The sequence below is a fragment of the Caretta caretta genome, chromosome 16, assembly GCF_965140235.1.
Source record: "Caretta caretta isolate rCarCar2 chromosome 16, rCarCar1.hap1, whole genome shotgun sequence".
Classification (NCBI taxonomy): domain Eukaryota; kingdom Metazoa; phylum Chordata; order Testudines; family Cheloniidae; genus Caretta; species Caretta caretta.
This window is the reverse complement of record NC_134221.1, coordinates 10,073,523-10,093,972: the sequence shown is the minus strand read 5'-3', so window position 1 is coordinate 10,093,972 and position 20,450 is coordinate 10,073,523. Positions and strand designations below refer to the sequence as shown.

General features: G+C 49.7%; 1 protein-coding gene across 3 annotated transcripts in view; it reads left to right on the top strand.

Annotated features, from left to right (window-relative positions):
* Positions 1-20,450, top strand: part of ASTN2 (astrotactin 2) — a 604,755-nt gene that overhangs the window by 99,806 nt on the left and 484,499 nt on the right. The window contains exon 1 of one of the 3 annotated variants that reach the window (XM_075120548.1): positions 18,201-18,311. The exons of the other annotated variants lie outside the window; for them this stretch is intronic. The gene's annotated coding sequence lies outside the window, so the exon portion shown is untranslated. Of the gene's footprint in view, positions 1-18,200; positions 18,312-20,450 lie in introns of those variants that run through there. 3 annotated transcript variants of the gene reach the window in all.

The window sequence follows — 20,450 nt, the reverse complement described above, 5'->3', positions numbered from 1 at the left end:
TTGTACTGTCCCTTCGCCGCCTCTCCTGGGCAGACTCTCTCCGACTTCCCTCCAGGATGTCGGGTTCTGTGGGTGCACTTGAGGCTCTCCGTAAGTGGATAGAACTGGGCGCACCTTATGAGTAGGCACTTGGCAAACTCCTCTGCCAGTGTTGGTCTGTCATGGGCTAGCCCCTGCTTTGGACCCACAGGCCACCTGTTCAATGCACCTTGCTAGTGACCTGCCATCTCTTTGGTATTCCCGGCCTGAGCACCTACACAGCTCCGCCTCTGCATCTCAGTCCTGAGCACGGATAGCTCCCTGTTGTTCCAGACCCGGCTCTCTCTCCTGCGTGGTGGTTAGCACTGCAGCTAGCCATTCCCCGAGGGATTAAATGAAGACCGACCACGCTTGTATAGCCTGTAACTGAAGGAAGACTTGAACCCAGGACTCCCGAGGTCAGAGATTAGTCCGTGTTGCGTGCTCCAGCCTCCGGGGTTGGACGGCAATAGCATTCCCGCATGCAGCGGCTGAGCCTGGCGGTGCGATGTGCAGAGGAGGAGGAGAATAATCAATAATCGATAAGCGATGTGCCGTGCATATACTCCCCCCACCCCCGTCAGCCATCATTTTAATTTAAAGCGAATACACTTCATCAGCCCGGGTCTTGCCTGTCTTCTGCCTCTCTCTGTTGGTACTTGGTATCTTGTGACTTTCCCTGTATGCACAGGTCTTTCTGTGCAGGGCTCTGGTGCACCAGGGCGCTTTCTGCTACAGAGATAAAACAAGGCTGTTTAACAGCACGTGCCACTTGGAGCTGAGGCTATCAAAGCTGTGACCCTGGTGGGAGACTTGTGCTGCTGTGCCGAGTTCGAGTTGTCCCTGGGTTTGATTGCCGACTCTCTCACTCGCTCTCATTCCTCTCCTCCCCGCCATTGTAAACGACAATGAAACATTACTCTGTGTCCTTCTGTTCGAGATGTGCACTCCCGGCCGCATGCTGCTCCGAGTGCTGGGGACTTTACAAGCTGAATGCTGCCTACGGGGCATTGGCTAGCTCCATGGAGCTCCATGCTCGTCTCTGGAGGAAAGGAGTGCTGCTCTGAATGCCTGTGGTGGCTGGCTGGCCAGTTTGAGTTGCCATGTTCTTGGTGCAAGCTCCTGCCCAGTATATGGGCTTGGCAGAGAGGCTGCTCCCACAGGAATGCTGCTCTTCCCCATGCCACCGAGGGAGTGAGGGGTGCTTGGCTCAGACAGAATGGTTTCTCTTAGAGGGAACTCCACCCTCGCCTGCAGGCTCCTAGCTTCTGGGAGAGCTGTGTGGGCTGGAGGATAGGTCTCGCCGTTGAGATGCTGCCTTCCAAACACTTGAGACAGGCCCGTTTTAAATTCTACTTAATGCCACTTATCCCAGGATCTAGAGGAGGTGAATCGGTCTGTGTCCCAATTTTACAAATAGGGCAGCAGCGTGACCGAGAGGTTAAGCGACTTGTTCAACTGCTCGGCCATGGGCCAAGTTGGGAAGAACCCAGATCTGTAAATTCCCAGGCCCCATTCTAACTCCTGGGAGACTTGCATTGCTCAGAGGGTTAAGCACCTGATCTCCAGAGGGTTTGCAAAGGGTTAAGCACCTGATCTCCATTTATTATTGACGGGCATTGCTGTAATGCCTACAGACACCATTGGGATTGGGGTCCCATTGTGTTAGGTGCTGACCATTCACATAGCGAGGGACAGACCCTGAAGCTCTGAAAAGCTTACACTGTAGAAAGATCAGACACAGACAGGGTAGAAAGGGAAACTGAGGCACAGAGGTAACATGATGTGCCCAAGGTCACACAGCAGATCAGTGGCAGAGCTGCGACTAGAACACTGCTCTCTGGAATCCCAGTTCAGTGCCCTGATCCCTAGGTCGGACTGCGCTTGGTGCCTCTCAGAGACCAGGCCGGGTATGTGAACTTGGGACACAATGGCATCAGACCCCATGAGGGGCCTGGTTTTCAGATCAGTTCTCCTGTGCCCCTCCTGCCTTGAAAGCCGGCCAGCCGAGGATGCAGTCTGTCTATACGTGGCCACAGCTCGGGCCTCAGCTTGGCTGCACTAACCTCAGCTATACAAACCAATTTAAAGACGGCGAGTCGCATGTCGGCACGCGGGCCTGAGCGGGGTGGGTGGAGGATCCTGTAGCCGAGCTCTCATTTCGCATATCCCTCGGCTTTCACCACTGCCCTTAAGAGTGAAAGGAGGTGGTATGGCTGCTTCGACTGGCTATTGCTGGGTGGCTGCCCTGGCGTAGGGAGCAAGAGCTCTAAATTAGCTCTTTTCCTTTCTCAGTAAAAACAAGAAGCCTGCAAAACACCTCATCCCTACGGCTGCTCCTGCTCCTTTCCTTCAGCTCTGATCCCTACCACGAGGGGCTTTGTCTCTGCGTAGCACTGTAGTAGGGAACCCTGCGTGAAAGCTTCTGGCAGGCGGCTGCTCAGCCCGTTGAGCAGGAAGAGGTAGAAGCCGAACATTCAAGACAAGCTACATGCCACTGCACTGTGCCCAAAGTAAGGCCTGGCTGTACCCCACCAGCATGGCTGGTCTCTCTCTCTCTCCCCCCCCCCGCATCCTCTCCACTCACACATTTTTGCATGCTGCTCTTGGCACAACATCTGAGTTCTTGGCTGTGAAGCTCTGGAAAGGGGGAAGGTAGGAGTAAAGTTGATTGATTGGCCCCCTGAAGCATCCCACGAGACCAAGACAGTGGGCGGCTCTTGCCCCAAGGATGCTGCTGAGAGAGACGGAGGTTACAGCATCTCAGGGTGCCTGTCGGCAAAGACAGACTAGGGCCCATGGGCCAGGTGGAGACTGCAGTATGGGGTGAATTCAAAGGGGAGGGCAAAGTCTGCTGGAGCAGAGATCTGTTTGGAGAAGGAAGGTAGAACCTGGGCTGTGACAAGATACTATTCCCTTAACCCATTGTGTGCACTCCCTTCTGTCTCCAGTCCAGGGGGAGTGACCTTCACTTCTGTACCGGAGTGAAGCCATCTTGGAGGGGAGAAGTTCTGCATTCCATGGGTCTGCATTAGAGGAACTGCAGTGTAAATCCATATCACAAATAGGATGCAGGTGCACAGGCAAGCTCCCTTTGAGAGAGAATGCTGGGTAATGGTTAGAACTAGGGACTGCAAAGCTGGAGTCCTGGGTTCTGTTCCATCCTTTGCCGCTCACTTTCTGTGTGAGTTTGGGCCAAGTCATTATACTGCCGTGCCTCAGTTACCCCATCTGTAGAACAGGGATAATTCTCACCTGTCTCATGTCATTCAGTTGTCTTTGTCAGGGAACTGATTTGTGAGACCAGCACACAGCCCTTCAGGGCTAACACAAATCTCAACAGAAGTGGATACCAGACTGCCGCTCACCACCCTCCCCTGCGATGCTGGTGGCCAGAGCTCAAATTGGATCAGTACATCACGTATTGGAGATCTGTCATCTCTACCAAGCTGCCATCTTGTGTTCCATAATCTTGGCTTTCATATTTTTAAAGGGGGTTCTCTATCCCCATATGACTGCAAAGATAACCTTGAAAGTGTGAACCATGTGTAAGAGGTGTAGCCATGCCTGCCCGGGTCTGCAGAGAACCTGAAACAATACCTCCCAGAGGCATGAAGCCGCCCTTTTCCCTCTGAAGTGTTAACTTAAATGCCCCATGATGCTGATTTCAATGTTAACGTGAATTGGTTCACTGAAGTTCCCAGCTTGGAAGAAAGGAGAGGGGAGGATCATAATATGGAGATCTCTCAATCTCCTGGTGCCATGGGGTGGGCGGTGGTTGGCAGAGAGCCATCACTTTCTCCCTTCCCGCATTTGAGAAAGAGCCAAACCCCAGGAACCCAATGTAGCCCAGCAGAGCCTGTCTCACTATATTTAGAAGATAAGATCAGCCATACCGGGTCAGACCAATGGTCCATCTAGCTCAGTATCCGGTCTTCCAACAGTGGCCAGTGCCAGATGCTTCAGGGGGAATCAACAGAACTTGGCAATTATCGAGTGATCCATCTCCCCTGTCGTCCAGTCCCAGGTTCTGGCAGGCAGAGGTTTAGGGGTACCTGGAGCATGGGGTTGCATCCCTGACCAGCTTGGCTAATAGCCATTGGTGGACCTATCCTACATGAATTTATTTGATTTTGTTTTGAATCCAGTTATACTTTTGGCCTTCACAACATCTCCTGGCAATGAGTTCCACAGGTGCACTGTATGTCGTGTGAAGAAATATTTCCTTATGTTTGTGTTAAACCTTCTGCCTATTAATTTCATTGCCACTCCTGGTTCTTGTGTTACGTGAAGGGGTAAACAACATTTCTCTATTCACTCTGTCTACCTCAGTCATTATTTGTACAGACCTCTATCATATGCCCCTTAGTTGTCTGTTTTCTAAAGTGAACAGTCCTAGTCTTTTTAATCTCTCCTAATACGGAAGCTGATCCATGCCCTTAATAATTTTTTTTGCCCTTCTCTGTACTACTTCCAATTCCAATATATCTCTTTTTGAGATGGGGTGACCAGAACAGCATGCAGTATTTAAGATGTGGGCGTACCGTAGATTTATGTAGTGAGACTATATTTGCTGTCTTATCTATCCTGTTCCTAATGGTTCCTAACAATCTGTTAGCTTTTTTTGACTGCCACTGCACATTGAGCAGATGATTTTCAGAGAACTATCCACGATGACTCCAAGATCTTTCTTGAATGACAGCCATTCATTTACACCCCATTGTTTTGTGTGTATAGTTGGGATTATGTTTTTCGATGTGCATTACTATCAACATTGCATTTCATCTGTCATTTTGTTGCCAAGTCACCCAGATTTGTGAGATCCCTTTGTGACTCTTCGCACTCAGCTTTGGACTTAACTATCTTGAGTAATTTTGTATCATTTATAAACTTTGCCCACCTCACTATTTACCCCTTTATCCAGATCATTTATGAAACTGGTGGTCAGCATAGATCCCCGTACAGATTTTTGGGCAACTCCACTCTTTGCCTCTCTCCACTGTGAAAACTGACCATTTGTTATTACTCTTTCCTATCTTTTAACCAGTTACTGATCATCAGAGGACCTTCCTTCTTATTCTATGACTGCTTACTTTGCTTAGGAGCCTTTGTTGAGGGATGTTGGCAAAGGCTTTCTGAAAGTCCAAGTACGCTATATGCTCTGGATCGCCCTTGTCCACTTGCTTGTTGACACCCTCAAAGAATTGTAATTGAGTAGTGAGGCATGATTTCCCTTTCAAAAAGCCGTGTTGACTCTTTCCCAAGATTAGCGTGTTCATCTAGGTGTCTGATCATTCTTTATTATAGTTTAAACCAATTTGCCTGGTATGAAGTTAGGCTTACTGGCCTGGACTGCCAGGATTGCCCCTGGAGCCTTTTAAAAAATAGTCATTCTAGTAGCTATCCTCCAGTCGTCTGGTACAGAGGCTGATTTGATAGATTACATACCACAGTAGTTCTGTAATTTCACATTTGAGTTTGTTCTTGGTGAAAGTCTTGGGTGAATACCACGTGGTCCTGGTGATCTAGTACTATTTAATGTATTTAGTTGCTCAAAACATCCTCTATTGACACCTCAATCTGGCCCGGTTGCTCAGAATTGTCACCTAGAAAGAATGGCTCAGATTTGGGAATCTCCCTCTCATCCTCTGCAGTGAAGACTGCTACAAAGAATTCATTTAGCTTCTTCACAACAGCCTTGTCTTCCTTGAGTGCTGCTTTAGCACCGTGATGGTCCAGTGACCCTACTGACTGTTTGGAAGGCTTCTTGCTTCTGACGTGCTTAAAAGTATTTTTGCTGTTAGTTTTGGTGTCTTTTTCTAATTGTTCTTCAAATTCTTTTTGACCTGCCTAATTATATTTTTACACTTGACTTTCTGGAATTTATGCTCCATGCTACTTTCCTCAGTAGGATTTGACTTCCAATTTTTAAAGGTTGTCTTTTTGCCTCTAACCACCTTTTTTACTCTGCTTAGCCACGGTGGCATTTTTTTTGGTCCTCTTATTGTTGTGGTTTTTTTTTTGTTTTGTTTTTTTAAAATTCCAGGCATACATTTTGTTTGATCCTCCTACTATGGTGTTTTTAAATAGTCTCCATACAGCGTGCAGGCATTTTGATCTTGTGACTGCTCCTTTTAAATTCTGTTTAACTAGCTTCCTCATTTTTGTGTAGTTCCCCTTTTTGAAGTGAAATGCCACTGTGGTGGGTTTCTTTGATATTTCCCCCTACAAAGGTGTTAAATTTAATGATGTTTTGGTTGCTATGACCGAGCGATATTCAGCTCTTGGACCAGATCCTGTGCTCCACTTAAGACTAAATCAAGAATTGCCTCCCCCATTGTGGGTTCCAGGATCGGCTGCTCCAAGACGCTGCCATTAATGGTGTCTGTTTTGAGCATATACGCAGTCTACTCCAAGTAGCATGGCATTTGGGTGCCTTAAGTAGGCAGGGCTTTTTCTATGGGCAGCATTTCCAATTTGTTCCCTTCTTGTAGCAGTCACAGAGTAGGGTAATCGGCTAGAGGGGATGCTTGTGCTTGATGAGCATACTCTGTTTTCCCTGCAGCGTTGATTGGAGGTGGGAGAAGCTTCTTCCAAGGTGCTGAGTGGCAATGTACCTCATTGGCATGTTGCTGAAATGATGTTCCAGCTGACCCCCTCCAGGCTGTTCAGCTTTGCCTGTAGGTGCTTTCAGGGAGGTGTGTGTGTGAGAAGGCAGGTTGTGAAACACCACCGGAGGCACTGAGATCTGTCTTGTCTGCTGCTCGGTCCTGGTGGAGGATCGCTGGGGAAACAGCAGAGGGAAAATTCCACTCTTGGAGTCGCCTTGAGACTTTTGAAGAGACCTCTGTCGAACTTTTGGCCTTCCCCTTGGTTTGCAGCTAGATCCAAAGTGGCAGCGGTCTACTCCGCTAAAACAGCAATTAGCCTTTTTTGCTAATAAGGACAAAGAGCAGTGTCAGGGGCCCCAAAATAAATTAGTCCCCACTTTACATTTAATCAGCCAAATGCCCAGAAGGAAACAGGAATAACGGGGTGTGTGGGGGGAAATAATAAAAAAGCTTGTTAAAAGAAACTTGCTGAAGTTCTTAGTGGCAGCTTAAACCCACGGTGTAGTGGAGCCGTTTCCAGGAGCACAGAGTGGGTTCGGGGAGTTGTGTATGTACAGTCCCATGTATCCACTACTGGAGACGAGTTTCCTTGGTGAAATGGTTTGATTCGCAGTCCACCAACCGCTTTGAAATAGCAAGTGGGCTGTGTAATCACCCACTTTCCTTCCACTGTCTGTCCTTTGAGCCACAAGCAAAGAACACTGGGATCCAGTATGGGAACAGCTGCTTTAGTTGGGAACAGCGCTTGCTTCTGTACCTCTCCTCAGCTTCTTCTCAAAGCACTTCACAAAAGCCAGAAGTATTCCCCCATTTTACAGACGGGGGAAGTGACTCGCCCCAGGGGCACAGGAGGTCGGTGACAGAGCTGGCAATAGAACCCAGGAGTCCTGATGGCCAGTTCTGTGCTTGATGGTATTATAGCTGCTGTATGAGCCTTGGGGTACATACTGCAGGGGGAGAGCAGAATGCAGAGGGAGTAAAAGCAGACATTTTGGGGAACAGCCCAGGGAGAGGGGAGTTCCGGAACTTGAGACTGGTATCTCAGGTAAAGTTCCAGTTAAAATCAAAAGGGAATTCTGTCTGAGAGAGGACTGCAGGGTCTGACTAAACTGAGGAGAAAAACAGGCAAGAGCAAGATATCCCAGAAATGCTTAAGGAGAGGGGGCGATGGGAGTGGAAAGAGGAGATGAATACCTGGAGAAGCTGAGATGGGATTGGAGAAGCTGCCAGTCCAAAAACACCTGATTCTCCTCCTGCTCACGGTAGATCCTACCTCAATAACAAAATAGCCTGGGTTTATGTGGCCATGTTCCTTTCTTCCAGGTAGATCAGATTTCTCACAAGGAAATGTTGTTGTATGTATACCATTAAGTCTGATGTGGACAGCAGTTGGTGAGCAGAAATTTCAGGGATAAGGCATTCTTCTTGCAAGAGGGTCAGACTGAGCTCATGCTGGGGTTGGAGGTGGGCAGTAGACAGATCTTCGCTTGTCCCCTTTGCTCCTGTCTTCTAGGCCGTTGGCAAGGGACATCCCCGGAGCTAATTTCAGTGTAGCCGTCTGGTCAAGTTTCAGTCACCATGTTGCTGCTGTTAGACTAGAGATCCCAGCTGAGCTTCTTTGTGCTGGGTGTTAAACATGTACATAGTAATAGACACCCTGTGCCCTGAAGAGTTTGCCATCTAAATACTCAAGACAGACAATGCGTGGGAGCAAGGGAGTATCATCCCCATATATAGGTGAGAATCAAGGCACAGTAAATTTAAATGACTTGCCCACACATACAGTCTGGGATTGAGCCAGGAATTAAACCCAGATCTCTGTAGTGCTCAGTCCAGCGCCTCAACCACGAGACCAGCCTTCCAGCCTGCCACTTTAAAGCAATTGTTCTAAGATGTTTCCCTTTTGGGCTCCCCTCTTGGCATCTTCTCTGAGACGTTTGCCCTCTCTTCCTGGCAGATGCCCCTGCGCCCTCCTCTATCTTCACCTTCATGATAGTCCCTCTGTTAATCACTCCCAGACGCCTCTCCTCTGTGCTCATTCCCACCATCAAGCTGTTCCCCTCATTACAGCACCTCAGGGCTTGTCTACATGGGAGATTGAGCAGAATAGCTCCCCATGTGGACACACTTATTCTGGAACAAGAATCTCTCTCTCCGATTTAGCGTCATCCACTTTGGACCAAGTCCTCAGTCTTCACTGAATAATCCATAAGATCCGTGGAGGAGATCCCAGACCTCTTTCACCCTGAATCCCTCTCTGGAGTCTCTCTGCAGGGTTAAATGGATGTGTCTGTGCTGGGAAATGGTTGGAGGACAGAGAATTTCATGTCTAGACAGAGAATTTCAGCAGCAACTCGTTCCACCGCCGGCCACCCTGGGAGGAGTTGTCCGTTGCTGCACGGCTGCTGGTTCCTCGCTGCGCGAGGTGTTAATGTCTTTTTAACACTGTGCAGTGGCAGGCAGATCAAAGCACGGGGCGATGAGATAATGTTTGTTCTGAGCATATAAATAGAATCCCATATTCTGGCACAGGGGGGTGTCTCTCCTGGAGAGATGGGGCTGCAGCCTCTCCGCTCACGGACTCAGTGATGTCTCTCACCTTTACAAACTTATCTCTGCGGTCTGGAAATGTGGTTCATTTTTCTGGTTGCTCTGTGTGTTTGGGGGAGGGGGGAGCTTTCCTCCCAAGAGGGATCCCAAATGCTTTATGGACAAAACCCAGCATCAACGAAATGCGGCCAGCTCTGGGGCATCAAGCAATGAGTGAGCAGTGCATAAAACTGGGCAAATGGGGTCAAGGCCAGTAGACGAAGCCCAATGCCAAGGGATGTGCCTTGGGATCATTGATATTCTGACAGAGCAGACACAGTTTCTGTAGAAGGTCTTCAGCACCGTTACTCTCTGGTCCCAGGGTTCACTCACAGAACAGAGGAGATGAGGGTCCTCTTTCCAGGCTGAGTTTCTATTGTAAGGCACCGTGAACTACTGATGCAGTTTGCAAAATCCTGGTGAGATCCTTAGGGGTGGATGCCTTGCCCCCGTCACTCACGTGCCAAGGGGAGGAGGTGCCATGCAGACTGTACAACGTGTTCTTTGTTGGATTTGGAGATATTCTTATTGTTTCTAGGGCTCCAAGTCCTTACGTGCCAGCTCCTAGATGAATCGGGGATTTGGGTTTGGAGGGCAGAGCCTGGCTGGGCTGTGTCACTCCTCATTAGAGCGAGTGGGAAAACTTCCATGAAAACCCATTGGTCCAGGCATTGGGGGTGGGGGAATGTCATGGAAATGGTTTTCTCTCTCTCTCTCTCTCCTGACTGGCTCTGTTCTCCACAAACATCCTCCAAGCAGTTGCCTGGTGTGCTATTGGCTAAAACCAGCCCTGAACGCGTTGCATGCTATCTGAGAGCACTGGGTTTTGCCATATCTCACTAGAGCACTGGCCATTCTAGATTCCCAGCTTGACGTTATGGAAGAATGTTGACCAGTTCACTTCTTCATACTGCCCCTCCCTGAAAACTGTACCTGGTGATTTGGGCAGGGCTGATCAGGGGAGTTCTCCTTCCAGCATCTAGCTCACTTGCCATGTGCTTCCTTCACCTTTGCCTTTGTTAATGGTGGCAATAGACTTGAGCTAGCCCGCATCTCCAGCCTGTGTGCTCTTTGTTTGGGAGCCAGTTGTATGTGAGTGTACTGACTGACTCCCTCTTTCCCCTTTGATGCTTTGTTCCATCAGCACCATAGAAATAAATGAAATCTCATGTCTCCATTCCATTGCTTTTATGCTGGCTAGATCCCTGCATATGTCTGCACCAGGATGCCAGGAAGAGGTGAATGAGCATTATGAGTATGGGCTGAAATCTATCCAGAAAGGGTTAATGGATAAACATTTAGCACAGGGTGGATTAAAATCATGATTTAAAAAAGTCAGGATTTTTTAAAAAATATTTTTTTATATATGCATTGCTGATTTACTTCACATTTTAGCTTTCGCTTGCTAAAGTGGATGTCTGCTACTTGTTTCATAGTTTCCTAATTGTTCGTAGAATTTCAGATTCCGATCTTTTTCCGCTAACAATGGTATACTTAAAATGCTTATCTACAATGAAAAGGACAAACCCAGGGCCTCATGAACATCCTTACTGTAAACACAAACTCAAACACAGCAGGGATAAGCAAACAGCCCGTTCTATTTTATCAACCAACACCCTCTTCAGAAAGATTGAACTTCCTCAGGTCAAGACAGCTGACCTGCTTTGACCAGGCTGTATGCCTCCATCCGTATTGCAGTCTGAAAGGAATGGAGCTTGTGCTTCTAAGTCACATGGGTGCTGTTGAGAAGGTCTCTCTTTTATATTATTATATATGGCCTTCAGAGCCTAGCACAGGGCTTCTATTTTTTTTTTAAATTGTCCTCTGTGAATAAGAAAGGTCATTAACTTCATTGTGTTGAAAGTCTAAGGGTATAATCCACTCCAACTACCTTGGTCTGCATACGACACTTGAAGCTGTGGCACGGGCCAGTCGGAGATAGAGCAATGGTCCATCGAGCCCAATATCCTGACCTAGTCTGGTGGTGGTTCTTGTGCTCTTAGAGTCTGAGGCACCTAGATGCTTTTGAAAAACCCACTAGGTGCCTAAATACCTTTAAAAATCTAGCCCTAAATAATGTTAGTTGTTAACACAGGAACAATTTATTTTTTCTTTTGAAAAGACAAAGATTCTTTGCCATGAAGAGAAGCTGTTAATCATGATACAATTTTAGCTCTTGATGTTGCAACCACTTATGCACACACCAAACTTTAAGCACAGGAGAAATGGCACTGATTTGTCTATAGCAGTTTGGTAAAAATCAAATAAGGTTCGGTATTAGGAGGGGTGCGATATATTTGTGTGTGTAATTTAGTTCATTTTGAATTTTAACCCCAAATTGCAGTGTCACACACTTGCTAATTAGTCTTGCCTAACCTCACCCTAACTTACAGCAATGGCTTAAAAAACAAAAACAAACTATTTAAATCATCCCCCCTGTAAATCACTGCCTTGGTTTAGTCCCTTAAAGGGTTAAGAGCAGCTGCAAGCACCTTCCTCTCCTTAGAAGGCAGGAACGCTGGCTCTGCATAGTCTCAGGGCCAGCGTCCTTCTGCCTTTCTCTGTCCCAGCCTGGGGTGGGTAGGTTGTTTCATCTCCTCCCAGGAGACTGGCAGTCAAATTTCCAATGGAGATGTGCACCCAGGGGCTAATGCCAAGGTGAAGAGCCACGCAATCCGGATCCTCAGGGAGAAGAGGATGAAGGCAAGTGCGTCATGCTGCAGCCTTCGATGAGACCAAGCGGGCACAGGTGCCGGAAGCAAGGCTGCCTCCAACAAGAATAAAGGGAGAAGCTTCTTGCCTAGGACCGGGGCAGCAGAGTAGGGGAGAGAGCTCTAAAGGAGCCATGCACGGGGCTTGCCTTGCCTTACCTAGACACTTCCAAGCATGGTTCTGGCTTTTCATCTAATTGGTGTTTTTTAAGGAAAGGATCCCAGTCCCTCCTGGGTTCAGAAGGAAGCGGGGTGCTGTGCAGAAGCCCAAGGTGGCTGAGCAGGTGTTTATGCAAATAGGAAGCTCCTCTGTCTCTTCCTCCACATTTGGTCGGGATGGGAAGGGGGAGGGAAGGTCTTTGCAACAGGGAACCTGCCACTTGTGTAGCCTTTGGGGAGATACTAATCAGGGAAAGGAAGCAACCCGCACCTCGAACCAGAAGTCAGGGTCGGGGGGTAGCGTATATCAGTGGCAGAGGAAGGAAGCACTTTTAAGACGAGATTTAAGCATTTCATTAATTTTCTGTCAAGGTGCCCCCCTGATAAATTGCAAACTGCTCCGTGTCTCCCGCCCACCCCCAAGCTGCTGGTTCCTCCAGGCTCCAAACAGAACCCAGAAGCCTCCAGGGAGCTGTTGAGGGAGGAGGGGCATGCTCAGCATGTCCCTTCAATGGATACCTTGCTGCACATAGCCACAGATCTCTTCCTCTTGGCTCAAACGGCTCTGTTTCTGCAGGAGGCTGGTTACGTGGTGCCCGAGGCAGGGAGTGGCATGCCCCATGCTGCAAACACCATTATCACCTTTGTTCTCTGTGCTTTTTATTTTCCTTTAGGGCTCCTTTTTTTCAGTTTGTGCAGCTCAAGTCAAGCAGCTGTTCTCAACAAAATTACTAAACTCGCTGCTCTGGTGCTTCGGCACTTGGGTGTGTACGCAGCCTGGTGTGTGAGACGGGCTGGATTTCTGTGTCCATCTGGCTTCTTGTACGACCCTCACCCGCTGTAGTAGCTGAACACATCACAGGTGAATGGGTTTGTTCTCTCACCAGCCCTGTGAGGTAGGGAAACATTAGCCCCATGTTGCAGAAGGGGAACAGAGAGGCAGATTAAATGACTTGGCCAAGGTCAGCGAGACTGTGGCGGAGTTGGGAGTTGAACCCAGCCTCCTACATACAAGTACAATGCCTTAATCCCCAGGCCCACTTCTGTGTTAAGCCAGAAACTATGTGTTTCAGATTAAGTAATATCACAGGATGGGCTGCTCCTTTTCCCACCAGTCATCTAGGATGTTGATCTAGTGTTTGGGAAACACACACCTGGAAATGGAAGCTTTAGGATTATTTGTGTTACAGTAGCACTTAGAAACCCCAGTAAGAGATCAGGTCCTGGTTGCGTTAGGTGCTGCAGAGACACGCACGCAGAAAGCCCCTGCGCCAGGGCGTGTGCCATCAGGACACAACAGGTGAATAAAGCAGATGATGATGTGGGGATGAGAAATAGGTTGTAACACTATAAACCATTTTTCCACTAACCTCTGAAGTCTCTGCTCCCGCCTCGCTGCCACACAGTGCATGATGCCAGCGCGGTGTCGTTCTGCCTTATAATTGGCATAACCTTCTCAGTCTGAGTAGCTTGTGTTGGAGGATGAGCATCCCAACTTTATGGGCTAGTCACTTCTGGAACGGTGGAAAATCTGGAGTTCGGGGTGGATTTCTACCCCTTGTGTTATAATGCCACTTATCTAGCACCTTTCATTGCAGCATGCATTATTACAGCCTGGGTCCACTCCACCAGCTAATGCAGAGCATCCATTCTTGGGGGGAGGTGATTCACAGCCCCACGGCAGTGCTAGGCAACTGGGTAGGATAGGAAATAAAACAGTTTTATTGACATTATGGTCTATTGCAAGAACCATGTGGCATAAATTGTAGGAGTTAGAATAGAGCTGAGTGAATAATCTGCTTTTTCAGTTCAGCTGGTGAACCACAAAAAAAAAATGTTTTGAAACTGTTCTTGTGGCTTTTCTTGCTGAAATGAAGGCGGAAAACAAAGTATGGGTCAAAGGGAATATTTTGAATGTTGATTTTCCAAAGGGAAACGTTCAGTTGAAATGTTTTGACAATTCAAAGAAACAAAGTTTTATTTAGCTGAAGCTGTTCCTGAATTTCCTGAATTTGCAAATAGCTTCAGTGCGTTTTCCGGTGAATTTACTATTCACCCCCCAAATTTTGCCCAGCTCCAGTAAAGCGTGCCACCAGCGACAGAGTGATATGTGCAAAGGGGACATGAAAATGGAAATGGAAAGTACAAGGAAAGCAAAGTTAATGCTGAAGAGCAAATTTCCGAGTGCCCACCTGTCTTCTGCCGTACCACATGGCATGACTGTTCCACCGAGACCAACCCTGGATTGGCAGGAGGAACTGCAGATTAGAACGAAGGTGTTCTGGCAGGGCTCTCTGTGCCAGCAGCCTTGCATGGTGCTTGTCCCAGTCAGACCCTCAGCCCTTCATCCTTGCATTTGAATCTGAGACAGGGTCCTTAGCTCCATGATGGCATTACAGGGGCAGTAGGGGAGGCAGTCCTCTGAGTGTGTAATTTTACTCCCCCCTGTGCTCTCCAGGCAGGCTTTCCCTTTCTTTATGCTATCTGGACTATTACATTAAATTGCCTTCAGCAATTGCCTGGCTGTCTCATTGATTTTAGCGGGAGAGTCCATTGGTGAGGGAGCCCGAAGGTACTGCCGGGAATGTTAAAACAATAAACTTGTTTTGCACCTGGTCACAACAGCCTGGAGAGACCACAGGGAGTTGGTGACTCAAAGGAGGGAAGGGGTAGGGGATGGGGTGCTGTCTGAGGGGGGGTGCACATTATACAAGAGGCCTAAACTGGCAGAGTCTAAACCCTTCAGGGCATGGGCACTGGAAAGACTGCAGTCGCTCGGGGGGGGGGGGGATAAAAGTGTCCCGTCTCCTTTCCCCCCTCCTCGATGGGAAGAAACTGAGGCACAGAAAGGCTAGTGGGAAACCTCGGGCGCCAGGCTACCCTGTGAGCCAGCGTTGGAGGTCGAATTTAGACATTCCTGTCTCCCTGGGGTTGGTCCACTAGTCCACAGCTGAGTTTTTTGTGCAGCCGAGGCGCTCATCCTTCCTAACTCCCACAGCTGCAGCAACAAACTTCTCTGGGACCATATGGATATATATTCATCTCTCACGCTCTTCCCCCTCAGGCAGAGCCCTTCCTCCATCAGGGAGCCAAGGCTCCTCCGAATGCAGAAGCAGCATGCGGGCCTGGCTTATTATGATTTAGATGTGTGTGTGTGTGTGTAGGAATTCAGTCCAGTGGCTTCCAGCCAGCATGCAAAGAACTCATCCTTCTGTAAAGATCTCATCTTTCTATCCCACCTGCGCATCCTCCTCCCCGTGCATTTGGATACATATGTATTGTCCATGTGGGCAAATTCAATTTTCTCCTTTCCTTCCCTCCCCACAATACGAAATTAAGGATTAAGGTACCCTTGGCAAGGATTTGTTTGTCTTGGGCATGGTTCATCAGAAGGACTTTGCTCCCCAGTGCGTAGTGTGTAACTAACATTTCTCCTTGCAGCTCACCTAATTTCCCCCTCTCTATTTGCCTGGCAGGCAGAGGGAATTTGTCTCGGATGCACCACATTGAGACGGGAGCTCTGAGGCTACGACTATGCAGCAAAGAAAAACCCGGGCTGGCCCGTGCCAGCTGACCCAGGCTCTTAGGGGTCTTGCCCGGCCCCTGAGCTCCCGGCCGGGGAGGCTCGCCCCCGGCCCCTCCCTTGCTGTTCCCTCTCCCCTGCAGCCTCAGTGCACTGCGCCAGCAACGCTCTGGCACAGAGGGCGTTCAGGGAGCAGGGGGCGGTTGGATGGGGCAGAGGTTCGGGGGCGGGGGGGCGGCAGTTAGGGAATGGGGAGCGGGGAGCTGGATAGGCGTGGGAGTCATGGGGGACCTGTTAGGGGGCAGGGGTGTGGATAGGGGTCGGGGCAGTCAGGGGACAGGGAGCATGGGGGTTGGATAGGGGTTGGGGTCCCAGGGGGTGGTTAGGGGCTGGTCAGGGGACAAGGATCAGTGGGGGTTGGATGGGTTCTGAGGGGGGCAGTCGGGGCGGGAAGTGGGAGGGGGTTGATAGGGAGTGGGGGCCAGGCTGATTGGGGAGGCACAGCCTTCCTTACCCGGCCCTCCATGTAGTTTAGCAACCCCAATATGGCCCTTGGGCCAAAAAGTTTGCCTACCCTTGATCTAGTCCCTTGAGGGGAACAGTATAGAACTAAGTCTCCTTTGTTCCCATCAGGGGACAGCTCACTGGCTGATGTCCAGGACTGCATGAGAGTGGGGAGTACATTTCCCTTCCCTCCCTCCCTTCCCAAGCAGGGACCGTTCCCTCCAGCTTCAAGTTGGGGAGTGCACGGGTTGGTTCTGACAGCAGGCAGTCTGCAGGGAGGTAGGCAGCCACGCCGATGTGACTGCTCTTCCACATCCTTAACCTTTCGGAAATGAGGATTCTGTATTGCATGGCACCATCACAGGAAGTTTAATCTGGTCCCGGAGCTTGGTGTCAAACCCTCTCAAGGAGCCAGGCGCATTCTGGATGCTCGTTGTCTGTGACTCCATTTATGGTAATAAGTGGTGGGCAGGGAGAGACGTGCTGGCAGCTCAAAGAAGGGCTTTCTGGGCAGGGTCTGAAGAGCCTTCGACATACAGATTAACCCAGAGACTGTGTCCTGGGACAGTCCATTACCACCATGCGATCACTTCGCACAAGCTTTCTTCTCCTTTGCTGCTTCTGCGGTGCATTAGTAATGCAGAAGCAAGAGTGTTGAGGAGGCAAGAGAGGGAGATGAATCAAACAGCCACAGCGAGAGAGTAGCCACTAATAAACGGAGGACATTAGGGCCTTGAAAAACTGAAGAAGCCTTGTTAGTAAACTTCAGGGAAGAGCACCAAAATATCCCCAGCAAGCATCTTCTGAGAACTACCTAAATTGCCTCTAGTAATGTCTGAGGAAATAGTTAGTTTGTTTGCATTGATCCCAGCTGAGATCAGGGCCTCATTTTGTGAGATGCTGCATGTACACACACGGAGGCTTTGTATACACTACCACTGTTGTGGGTAAAACTTCTGTTGGTGTGGGGTGTGAAAAAACCCTCTCCTGCCGGCAAAGAACGGATACACGAGAGACCTTCTAGCTGCAGTGGTTCAGCAGTGCTGCTGTAAGGTCTGTCGTAGACATAGCCTGAGAGAGACAGTCCCTGCCCTGCAGTGTTTGCAGTCCAAATAGCCAAGAGGGTCTAAGGTGTGGATCATTATTATCCCCATTTTACAGATGAGGAGCAGAGGCCCAGAGGTGAAGGGACTTGCCCACGGTCCCCCGGGAATCCTGTGCCAGGGATAGAAGCCACAAAGGAATTCAGTTCTCACCTTCCCCCAGCATTCTAGATGTGCCCTCTGAAATATTCAGCGTGGCTACGGTGGAGTTCTGTAATAAACGTACGTGGGTCAGATAACACAGCTTGATCGTTAGATGCATGGAAAATTAAACACCCTGCCGCTGGTTATGATGGGGTTCCGGTTATCATTCATTTCCCTCTCTTTTCTGCTTGCTCTCTCATCATTCTCTTATTACCCTTTCTCCCTCTCTCCTGCTTGCTTATCACTTGCTTTGATCTCTCCCTCTCTGTTATTACACACTTCCCTTCCCCTCTGCTATGGCTTCCAATTCCATTTGTATCCCAGCTGGGTCGGCCTCCTTGTAACAATGGCCCTCCGCACCACTGCTGCTTTAGCAGGGGGAAGAAAGGGGTGGGAATGGGGGTGAATGCGAGGTAGGTAACCAGGCAAAAAGATCTCAGTCTAGCTCAAAAGCTGCCTCACGGTCCAATCACAGCCTGTTGCTGAGCCATGTGGCAGCCTGCACCGAGTGGCTTAATTCACTCCAGGAAGATTATTCACAGATGCTGCAATTACATTGACAATATTGTTTCAAAAATGGCCAGCGGCATCAAAACGGGCATGGGGGGGCTTATGAGCCTGTTGTTATCCATTTACCCAGATATCCCAGCTAATCCGCTTTAAAATGGCGAGAGTTCATTGGCTTTGTTCGGCGCGCCGGGCACGTCTAATTGAAATGAATTCTCTCCCATTTCTGAACGGATGGGTCCTCTGCCACCGTTAACGACAGAGCGGGGGATGGGCCACATCGCCTAGATTTCCTATCACAGATTGTCACAGCATGGTGCAGCTGGGCTGAAGTGAGCCGGTGCCCTTGATTTCTCTCTCCATCAGGGATGGAGCTCTTCTTTCTCCATGCGTGCGCCGGTGGCCTGTTGGGATCCTGTACAAGCCCTCTGCTTTTAGAAAGGTAAAATCCCAAATGATTTCAGCCCCTCCAAACGTACAGAGCAGCCTCAGTCATGGGACTTGCCAGAGCATCTGGGGGAGGGAGTGTTAACAGAGCATCAGCCCTGCAGCCTGCCTCCTCTCCCAGGCAGTTCATTATAATCCCTAATTTACATATGAGGAAAACAGAAGGCAGAGAGGTGACATGAGTACAGAGCTCGGGAGAGGAGAGCACAGGCCATCCTGGCTGGTACTCCCAGGCATTGCCTATATTAAGAATGCCGCCCCCCCTTCCCCCCCGATAAGTGTAGGTGAGCCTAGTGCAGACAGGCTAAACCATTAAACACCCTAATTTGCCCCAGTGCTGCTTGCCCCAGTTTCAAGCAGGGCTAAGCCTCCCAGGTGCAGACGGTAGCCTGGCCTGTCTGCGCTAGGGTACGTGCTGATGCAGCGATGCTGGGGACCGGACGCCGAGGGCTACGAGTGGGGCAAATCGCTAGTGTTAACAGAGAGCACCCCCGCCCCAGTGCAGCGGCACTGTCAGTCAATTCCTGAAGCAGTGCATCGAAAAATAGTCCACAGAAAGCTATTGGGTATCTCTGCCTGAGGCTCTGGGCGGAGCCCGGTGTCGCAGTCTCCCATAGCCCTCTACAGAGGTGAAGGGTTTGTACAGCTTAATTTGCTGGCATTGATAAAGTGCCCAAAGCCCATGGATGGCAGGTGCAAGGGGAAGGTGCCCCTCTGGCCCAGGCACCATCCCTACCCGAGCAAACTCTGCGCTGTGGAGCACTCTTGTGTGTGCCAGGTGGTCATGCCGGAAGCCACCCCCCACTCCGTCAGGGCGTGCCAATCTCCCCGAGTGGCTACTGAATTTCTGCCCGCTCCACCTGGTGAGATTTCTACCGCTGCTGCCCGGCTCCCAAGTGAAACATCCCCCGGCACAGCCTACAATCCCTGCGGGGATGGTGCCTGTTGGGAACATCTGCTCCCTCCCTCGGCCCCTGCATGGTGAGAGTGATTTCAGCGAGGGATGTTTGTGGCCATGTAGGTGGCATCGCTTCACCGTAGCTCTGTGCCCATTGCGGGGAGCTGGGGGGAGGCATTGCCCTTCCATTGCCAGGAAAGTGCCAGGGAGCAGCGGTGCAGAGGTGGGTGATAAAAGCCCATCTTGGCATGAGGCAGGGTGGGAGCCAGACTCCGCAGTGGGAGGTCGCGGAGAGGGGAGGAGTACGGACTGAGCAACAAAGGTGGGGCTGGGAGAGTCGCCAGGGAATGCCAGAGTGTTCAGGAGAAGCCTGGCAGAGTGCGTTTGCACCGTGGCTTCCCTTTGAAAGCAGATGATGTGTCGAGAATTTCTAGCGGCTCTTTTAGAAGGATACAGCTTTATTTTTGGTTCTGTAATCACTTGTTTACTTTTGCTGCCCGGTCAAGGTTCTCCCGGGACTTAGTGACTCGCCAGCTAATGAAAGTGATGGAGTCTGTGTTAGCGATGGGAAGGAAGAGCCTGCGATTGGAGGCGGTCAGGGCTTAGTGCAGGAGAAGTAGACTAGAAGGTATAAATTGGGTCGCTGTATTGGATGCAGCGCTCCGCCCCCGCAGGCGAATGGAGGAGGATCTGGCTTGCCCGTTCACGGGTTGGATCAGGGAGGGCACAGAGTGTTTGTCCATGGCACGGTCCTGAAACCAGAGCCCATGCACACTGAGATCCCTGATCCCAAGCCAGTGTAACACAGAGGTGGAAGGGAAAGTGTCCTACGTCTGTCTGTGAGCGCGAAGCTCAGAGCTGATGCCCATGGAGGAGAAATGCAGCAGTTTGCAAAGCTCTTGCATGTTAACAGGGTTTGGGTTATGGGTTTTTTTAAAGCCTGGCTCTAAGCCCTCAGCATGCGTGACGGGACATGTGTGTCCCCAGCCAGTTCCTTGTAATTAAAGCTGTCTCCTCTTCGTTAGAATGCCTTGTAATTAGAGCTAGGCGTGATGCCTAACTTTAACTTCAGAGGCTCAAAAGTGAAAACTTGAAGCCCTCTCCCCTGGGAAGACGAAATGTTACTCCGGAGGGTGTTTTGCACCCAAAACCTGCACATTCTGTGCACAATATTTTAAAATTCTGCAAAATTCTGCTAGTTCTCTTTGTCAAACAAATGTGGAGGCTCCAGCAGAG